Genomic DNA, 9,193 nt, shown 5'->3' with positions numbered 1-9,193 from the left:
TGCCAGAACAGTTCTTCTACCAACATTTTGGACAAACTGTATGCATTGACAAAGGGGCACATATCAAACTGAGGGCTGCAAACAATCTTCCCATTCCGGTTGTAGGGGTCGTGTGGATGAACATACATGCCTGTGGCCAGAACTTAGGCAAAAAAGGGATTGTGTTAACGGAGGGCCGGTACGACAGAGAGGTGCCAGCTATCGTGGGCATGAACGTCCTGAAAGAATTAGACCAGTTGCTCTTCAACAAGGGGGGCTGTGATTACTGGAAGACGACAGTTGCTAACAGGCCTGCCCAAAAGGTCTTCCAACACCTTATCCGTGCCCGAGGACTGTGGAAGAATGGTGGGAGCCGCTACCCGGTGGGGAGGGTTCGAGTCCCAAGACAGACAACAATTACTCTACCTCCAAATCGTGAGACAGTCCTCACCTTGCCAGTCGGGGCCCACCGTACACTCGAGGGGATAGAGGTGTTGGTGGAGCCTTACCGTGGTGAAGAGAACGGAGACGAACCGTTGGTGGCTCGCACTTTAGCAACAGTAAGAAGTGGAAGGGTCCCTTTCCGTTGCGTGAACACCGGTGATCAGGCCTACACCTTGACCTCGGGAGTTGTTCTGGCCCATGTCTACCTGGCGCCTGAAGAGGTGGCGGCTGCAGAATCGATTGAATTGCAGCCCATTGCAGGGGAAGCCTGGACTTGGGCTCTTTCTATGGAAAGAAAAGAGAAACCCACTGATCAATGGAACAGTCGCGTCATCTTAGGGCAGATGGGAGTGGACCTGAGCCCCTTCGATTCGGAGCAAGCCCAAGCCATAGAGGACTTTATTTGGGAGAATCAAGCCACGTTCTCCCGTCACGCAGAAGATTTCGGCTGTACTGACAAGATTCAGCACGAAATACCCACAGGAGATGCCCCACCGATCAGGGAAAGGTACAGGCAAATACCCCCAAAGTACTACCAAGAGGTAAAAGAGCTTTTGGCGCAGATGCTGAAGAGCGGGGTGGTAAGAGAAAGTCAGAGTCCATGGGCTGCCCCAATCGTGCTGGTCAAGAAAAAGGATGGGTCTACCCGCTTCTGTGCTGACTACCGCAAGCTTAATGGATGCACGGTTCGTGATTCCTACCCTCTGCCCCGGATAGAGGAGTCCCTGTCGGCGTTGGGAAAGGCACGTTACTTCTCCTCCCTCGATCTGGCCAGCGGATATTGGCAGGTCCCTGTGGCAGAGAAAGACAAGGCCAAGACCGCATTTATTGTACCCATGGGACTCTTCGAGTTCAATCGCATGCCGTTTGGACTAAATAATGCCCCAGGAACTTTTCAGCGCCTCATGGAAAGTTGCCTTGGAGACATGAACTTCGAGGCCACATTGATTTACCTGGACGACATAGTAGTGTATTCTGCAACCTTTGAGAAACATCTAGAAAACCTGGGCCAAGTGTTTCAGCGGTTACGGGCCCATGGGCTTAAACTAAAACCAAAAAAATGTCGGATCTTTCAGGAAGAGATTGAATATCTCGGACACAAGGTGTCGGAAGCCGGCGTACAGCCCTCCGATGGGAAAGTGAGAGCAGTGCTACAATGGCCCACACCCAGCACAGTGCGGGAGGTTCGAGCTTTCCTGGGGCTAGCCGGTTATTACCGTCGCTTTATCAAAGATTTCGCGAAGGAGGCAGAACCTTTGCACGAATTGCTCCGAGGCACTGCGAAAGGACCAAAAGCACAGAAAATTTGCTGGGGACCAAGACAAGCAGAAGCCTTACACCGATTGAAAGAGGCCTTGGTTAGCGCCCCTGTGCTTGCCTATGCAGACTATAACCTCCCCTTTCGGTTGTATACAGACGCGAGCCTCTACGGCCTGGGTGCAGTACTGGCCCAGGTACAGAATGGTACTGAACGGGTGATTGCATATGGAAGTCGGACATTGCGAGAAGCCGAGCGCAACCCCGAGAATTACAGTTCCTTTCGGTTGGAGTTACTGGCACTAGTATGGGCAATAACCGAAAGGTTCTCGGAATATCTCACGGGAGCTCAAATTGAAGTCTATACGGATAATAACCCCCTGGCTCACATCTCCACCGCCAAACTGGGAGCAATGGAACAGAGGTGGCTGGCACGACTCTCCAGATACAATTATCATGTGCAGTACCGCTCTAAGCATGAAAATCAGAATGCGGATGCCCTTTCTCGTGTTACCACCGAAGCCCCAGTGGGGGAGAGAGATGAACAGTTGGAGGAAGACGAAATTCCGGACTTTAGTAAATTCACCGCTCAAGTGGTAGAGGCTCGTATGCTGGAAATTACGTCGGGCACGACATCACGCCTGCTTGGCCAAACCAGAGAGGAATGGGTGAAAATCCAGTCATCTGACCCAGAACTGCTTCAAGTGAAAGAGTGGGTGATCCAGCAGCGCAAGCCTAGAAAGGAAATACGGGCCACGCTGTCGCACGTGGCCCTCCAGATTCTCAGCCAGTGGGATAAGCTGTCGGTGCAAGAAGGGATGCTGTATCGGAAGGTGCACCTAGCTACAGAGTTGGAAGTACGGTGGCAAGTAGTGATACCCCAGAAGATGGCAGTATAATTTGGCCCGAGAGGCGCATGAGAAGGGAGCCCATTTCGGACCGGACAAGACTTACCAGTGGTTGCAAAGAATAGTATACTGTCCTCAGATGCTTCGGGCAGTAGAGAAGGCCTGTAAACTGTGCCGTTCCTGCGAGTTAAGTAAGGCTCCCCCACAGCAAGCACCAGTACAGACTATTGTAACCAAAGAGCCGTTGGAAGTACTCATGATCGATTATCTGAAGATTGGCCACTCCCACCGGGGCTATCAGTTCTGCCTTGTGATGACAGATCACTTCTCCAAATTTGCGGTGGTGACGCCCACCAGAGATCAGACGGCTGAATCAGCTGCTCGAGCCATCAGTGATGACTTTATCCGGGTGTACGGCTGCCCCAAAAGAATACATTCTGACCAAGGAGCTTGCTTTCAGGGCAGTGTCATGAGAGAGCTGCAAAGGATTTACGGAATGCAGAAGTCAAGGACTACGCCTTATCATCCACAGGGCAACGGAGCCTGCGAGAGATTTAACCGGACCCTCCTACAAATGCTACGCACGTTGGAGGATGATCGTAAGAATCACTGGCCCGGCTATCTCGCAGAACTCGTGTGGGCGTACAATAATCGTGTCCACTCCACCACTGGGTACACCCCATACGTGCTACTGTTTGGAAGAGCCGGAAGAGGCATTGAAGAGCTGAACCTAGCTCCCCCCGAGATCAGTGAAGGTCAGAGCGTAGGTTCCTGGGTTGATTGTCACCGTCGACGGCTGGAGACTATCCATCGAATTGTCACCAAGCGGTTGCAAGAAAAGACACACCCGCAGCGGAAACCTGTGTGTGAAACCCCGTTCTTACCAGGAGACAGAGTACTAGTTGCAGAGAAACACCCGAGACACAAGTTGAGCGAGCGCTGGAAAACAGAGCCGTACATTGTGATCAGAAGAATCTCTCCCCATGGATCAGTATACGAAGTGAGAGGCGAGCAAAGAGGCGGCACCCTCATCCTGCATCGTAATATGCTGAGGCCCTGCTATTCAGAAGACAGGACCAGACAAAGTACCTCGGAGACGGTGCCTGTTCCTGTTACCTTCGAAGAGGGCTCTGACGATGAAGAATGGTGGCGGGCCCCGACCAACCCAGCAGACTGGGAGAGATCCACACCCCCATCCGTTCAAGACACAGGTGCCACCCCTGCAGAGCAGGAGTCACTAATCTCCAGAGATGGGGACGGGAATACTGTACTCCCTGATACGGCGCCGACGTCTGGCGAGTTAGCTGTGGTGCCACGCCGGACTGAGCGGGCTAATGCTGGTATTCCCCCTGATCGGTACTTGGCAGATGAATTTGTGTGTTCTGTCACTGAATCCTGTTTTACGACATTGGCTCCCAAGCAACAGGTTGTGAAGCAGGGCAGGAGTTGCCACCGTGTGCCCCTTTGCAGAGTGCCTCAGGAGTGTATCGGCCGGGACGGCCGAGGTTAAAGAGGGGGGGAAATGTAAGACCTGTTGACATTTATATATATATATATATATATATATATATATAGGTTAAAAGACTGTTTGGTGGACTTCCTTGTGTTATGCTGCCACCTGCTGTCAAAACAGAGAACAGCGGGAAAAAGTCCTGCTCAAGTGACTTGATGGAGTCTGGAACAGGAGGAGGAGGAGTCTACATGTGGCTGTTTGTCGGAGAGGAGTGTGCTGGAGTGGGCTGTAAGATAGAAGGCCTCAGTCTGCCCTGTTTTTCCGAGGTCCAAGTACCTCAGAGTGTTGCGTGGTGTCCCCCCCAAGACACAGATCCAAAGAGGCTGGATGTGGAGCGAGGAGCCAGACAGCACGTGCAAATTACAAAATTACAGATCCAAAGAGGCTGGATGTGGAGCAAGGAGCCAGGCAGCACGTGCAAGTTACAGACCCGGGACAAAGACTGAACTTTAGAGGTGTCTGCCAGCAGAATACGGGCCCCAACGGTGACGAGGTACCCCACGCTGAAACCTGCAGTTAAGTGTGCACACTACTTTAGTTAGGGACAGATAGGAAAAGACTCTGCACTGTGTTATATGAGTAAGGTAACAAGGACTCTGCGGTTTTTTGTTTAATAAGGATTTCTGTGTTTTGCTTTTGGGAGTACAATCTGAGGCTTCCTATCCTTGACAAGTTATTCAAAGTAGTTGTATATATATTGCATTATCTCTACTGCTGTGCACATTCCTGCTTTTCTCCCCTTCCCACACTTTTCCTCTACCTGTGTTGTGCAATACATTAAATTTGCATTGATTAACCCCCGTGGTTCCGTGCAGTCCTTGCGTATCCCGTTACCTGCAGGTTATTACAACCACAGTGGCTCATCTCCGCCATCAGGGCAGTACAAGATCGAGCGCCCTGAAGTCTGTGTCCTCCCGGATCTTCCACTGGGCAGCACGGTCCCTGCTATCCCTTTCTGCAGTCCATCTAAAGGGATCCCTAAACCTTCAAGCAGATTTCCTGAGTCATCAGGTTGTTCACCCAGGGGAGTGGAGTCTGGACCAAGCGGTGTTCTGCTCTCTGGTGGCAAGGTGGGGTACTCCAGAGGTAGACCTCTTTGCTTCAGCAGGAAATCGCAAGGTCGCAACATTTTTCTCCCTGAACCCTCGGGACAATGAGTTGGGGGTGGACGCCTTCTGCCACAATTGGTCCTTTCGCCTCGCCTACGCCTTTCCCCCCCAATTCCTCTTCTCGCACGAACCCTGAGGAAGATCAGAGACGACGGAGCCGCAACTATCCTGGTAGCTCCCCTGTGGCCGTGGCAGAGTTGGTACAGCCTGATCCTGACTCTCGGGATCGACGGACCGGTCCTCCTGGGTTCAGACCCCAGTTTACTGTCTCAGGGTCCGATATTCCATCCGGACCCTCAGAAACTCAAGTTGGCTGCCTGGCTTCTGAGGCCCGGGCACTGAAGGCCCAAGGACTTTCTGACAAGGTCGTGGCTACTCTACAGAACAACCGTAAACCGGTGACTAATAGTATTTACAATAAAATCTGGATGAGATTTTCCTCCTGGTGTGGTTCTCGGCCTCCTGACCCGCTCCGGCCTAACATTGCGCAGATTCTCGACTTCCTCCAGAGTGGATTGGACTTAGGCCTTCGGCCCAGCACCCTGAAGGTGCAGGTCTCGGCACTCAGTGCAGTCTTTGACACGGCTCTGGCAGATCATCGCTGGATCCGCCGTTTCTTTGTGTCCGCTAGTAGGCTCTGTCCGCGGCAGAGGGTCCTGACACCTTGCTGGGATCTCAATGTGGTCCTTACCGGACTATCTCAGTCGCCTTTTGAGCCTCTGTCCTCCTGTAACATCCGTTCTCTCTCTCACAAGACTGCCTTTCTCGTGGCTATTACGTCCGCTCGGAGAGTCGGGGAACTTCAAGCGTTGTCTATTCGGGAGCCTTACCTGACCGTCAGAGATGACAGCATTGTCTTTCAGCTGGACCCTTCCTTTCTTCCCAAAGTGGTTTTTCTGATTTTCACCGTTCTCAGTCATTCGTCCTACCTTCCTTCTGTCAGCATCCTAGGACTCCGGGGGAGGAAGTGTTCCATTCTTTGGACGTTCGTCGGACAGTGTTGCACTACCTAGATATTACTGCACCTTGGCGTATTGATCATAACCTATTTATCCAGCCCATTGGTCGAAATAAGGGCAGGAAGGTGGCTAAGAGTACCGTCGCCAACTGGATTGTGCGGGCCATTAGAGACGCCTACCTCGCTCAGCAGCTGTCTCCGCCTACTGGATTTACGGCACACTCCACCAGGGCTACCTCTGTCTCCTGGGCTGAACAGGCAGGGGCTTCTCCTGAGCAGATCTGCAAGGCGGCTACGTGGTCTTCCCTCCATACTTTCACGGAGCATTATCGTTTGGATCTGGATTCCAACAGGGATTTGGCTTTTGGCAGGAAGGTCCTGCAGGCTGTGGTCCCCCCCTAGGTATCAATTCGTTGGTATTCCTCCTATGCTGTTGTGGAAGGGACTAGAGAAATAACAATTATTCTTACCGTTAATTCGGTTTCTAGGACCTTCCACGACAGCACGTAATACCCTCCCTTGTCCTCGATATTCCTGGATGTGTTTGTACTTCTCATATGCTATGGGTTCTTTGTAAGACACTGGCTATGGGAGGTGGGAGGGTCCTTTTAACCTCTCTTGTGCTTCCTGTCCCAATTAGGGCGTGGAGAGACAACCTCCTATGCTGTCGTGGAAGGTCCTAGAAACCGAATTAACGGTAAGAATAATTCTTATTTCACACATCAGTTTTCTGCATTCAGGCACAATCCTTTTTTTTCCTGATCCAAAGGATCCGGCCAAAAAATGTAAAACCGTATCCACCGAAACCGGTTTTTAACGGATCCGTTATGCCGGATGCGTACAAAACCGGATCCGGTGGATACGGTTTGCATCCGTTTTTGCCTCCGGCCGCCGCTTTCATAAATTTTGCCGCATCCGGAAAAAAACGGATGCAACGCAAAGCCATCAGGTTCAATCCGGTAACAATGCAAATCTATGGGGATAAAACGGATGTGGTACCGGATCCGTTTAACCCGTTGTTTTCCGGATTGTAGCTGATGGAAAAAAACTGATGTGTGAAAGTAGCCTCATACATTACAGCACTATATACTGCACCTGTAATGCATTACAGCACTATATACTGCACCTGTAATGCATTACAGCACTATATACTGCACCTGTAATGCATTACAGCACTATATACTGCACCTGTAAAACTACATCATTACATTCCCATATACTACATCACTACACCCAAATATTACACGTTACCCCCCTCCTCCCCCTTCCCCTTCCCCTCCCCCTCAGGTTATTAGTGACCACTCACCTCTCCTTCCTCAGGCACCTACGTACGGGTCCCCCGCTGAGCTGCTTCTTCCCTGTTATTGGCCCTGGCTGCGCCGCTGTTGTTCTTGTACGGCCCCTGCGTCTCTCTGTCCAGGCACCGGCTGGTGCCGCTTCTCCTGCCGGGCGGGAACTTTTCAAATGACACGGCGCGCTGTACTGCCGACATCAGGGCGCGCGTGTGTCACAGAGAAAGCTGCCGGGGCAAGGAACAGAGGACCGATCCTGAAGCTCCGCACAGTGTAGCAGCGGAACGCAGGAATCTGTTCTCTGTTCCCTGTCCGGCAGCGTTTTCTGTGACACACGCGCGCCCTGATGTCATCAGTACAGCGCGAGGTGTGTCATTTGAAAAGTTCCTGCCCTGCAGGAAAAGCAGCACCACGTCTCCAACTCTGATCTAATGGGACCCTTGCCCAGGTCTGGTGTAATGTATAGTATAACCTGTTGTAGCATCAGTGTCCATGCAGGGACAATGACTCACTCAATCCCGGTCATTACTCTGTGAGTGGTGCCTGGTGTTCTGCCTCGCAGTGGGCGCTTATCTAAGCCACTCCCATTAAAGGGTAAGCCCGGGTTGCCCGTGTGGTCCAGTCTGTCCACTGCCTCAACAACACCAGTGGTAAGCATTACACCTGTGCTATTTACTGTTGATAATTTATAATGTGAAGTATGGCATAGCACTTGTGTAGGGAGTTACCAGACCATAGGGTAAGCAACAGTTAAGTGTTAGGACTAGCCTACAATGGGAAGAGTTAGTTGATAGGGTAAGGCTAGGTTCACATTTACGTTGTTTTAAATCCATCAGCGACGAATACGTCGTTTTTTAGATGTCAACTGATGCAACTGATGTGTTTTTCACAGGATTCCGTTCACAGGAATCCTGTGAAAAAACTGATCCGTTACGTCCGTTACATCCGCTGTGCGTCCGTTTTTTGACGGATCCGTCATGATCCGTTTGTGTTTGGGACAGCCTAGTGGGTGTGCCAAGCATGCTGGGCATGCTCAGTAGAGCATGACGGAATCCAGCGCTGGATTCCGTCGTAAGACGGATTACGAAGGAATCGAGCACCATAGACAAACATTACAAGCGTGACGGATTGCAAAGGATTCCTGCGCGGTGCGTTCATTTTGACGGCCCAAAAAAGTTACATTCTCCGTTGTGTCCGCCCGGCGGTCAGTCCAAAAACGACTGACCGCCGCGCAGCGAATGCAACACAAGGTCATTAGTTGCAATCCGCCACTAATACAAGTCTATGGGAAACAACGGAATCCGCCAAACGGATTCCGTTGTTTACCAGAGCCGCGGATTGTGACTGATACATTTTGGCGGAAATGTGAACCTAGCCTAAGAGATGGTTTATTCTAGAAGAGTCAGTTGACTTGAGGAGTGAAGATCTAGGGAATGACAGTTACCGATGGATAGGCTGTAGGTCGTGAGGTCGCATACCGTGGGTTGCTTGCGGCAGCAACTGGAAGAAGGAGACTGGAGACAAGAGAGCGCAAACCTTGAGACCTGACTGAGACACACAGTGTGAACAATGTTGAATTGAGAGACCCATCCTCGAACAAAACAGCCCCAGACAATAGGGGCCTGATGACAGGGCTCTAGTGGTGAAGACCATTAGCCATCAAGGTAACGAGTTTATCCTAACTGGCGTGTGACTGATGTTGGCTTATCTGAACAGTTTCCCTCTGAGCATCTGAGAGTGTAAGGGGCACTTTGCACACTACGACATCGCAAGCCGATGCTTGCGATGCCGAG

Source organism: Anomaloglossus baeobatrachus, chromosome 5 (assembly GCF_048569485.1).
Source record: "Anomaloglossus baeobatrachus isolate aAnoBae1 chromosome 5, aAnoBae1.hap1, whole genome shotgun sequence".
Lineage (NCBI taxonomy): Eukaryota > Metazoa > Chordata > Amphibia > Anura > Aromobatidae > Anomaloglossus > Anomaloglossus baeobatrachus.
Note: the sequence above shows the minus strand (reverse complement) of the source record.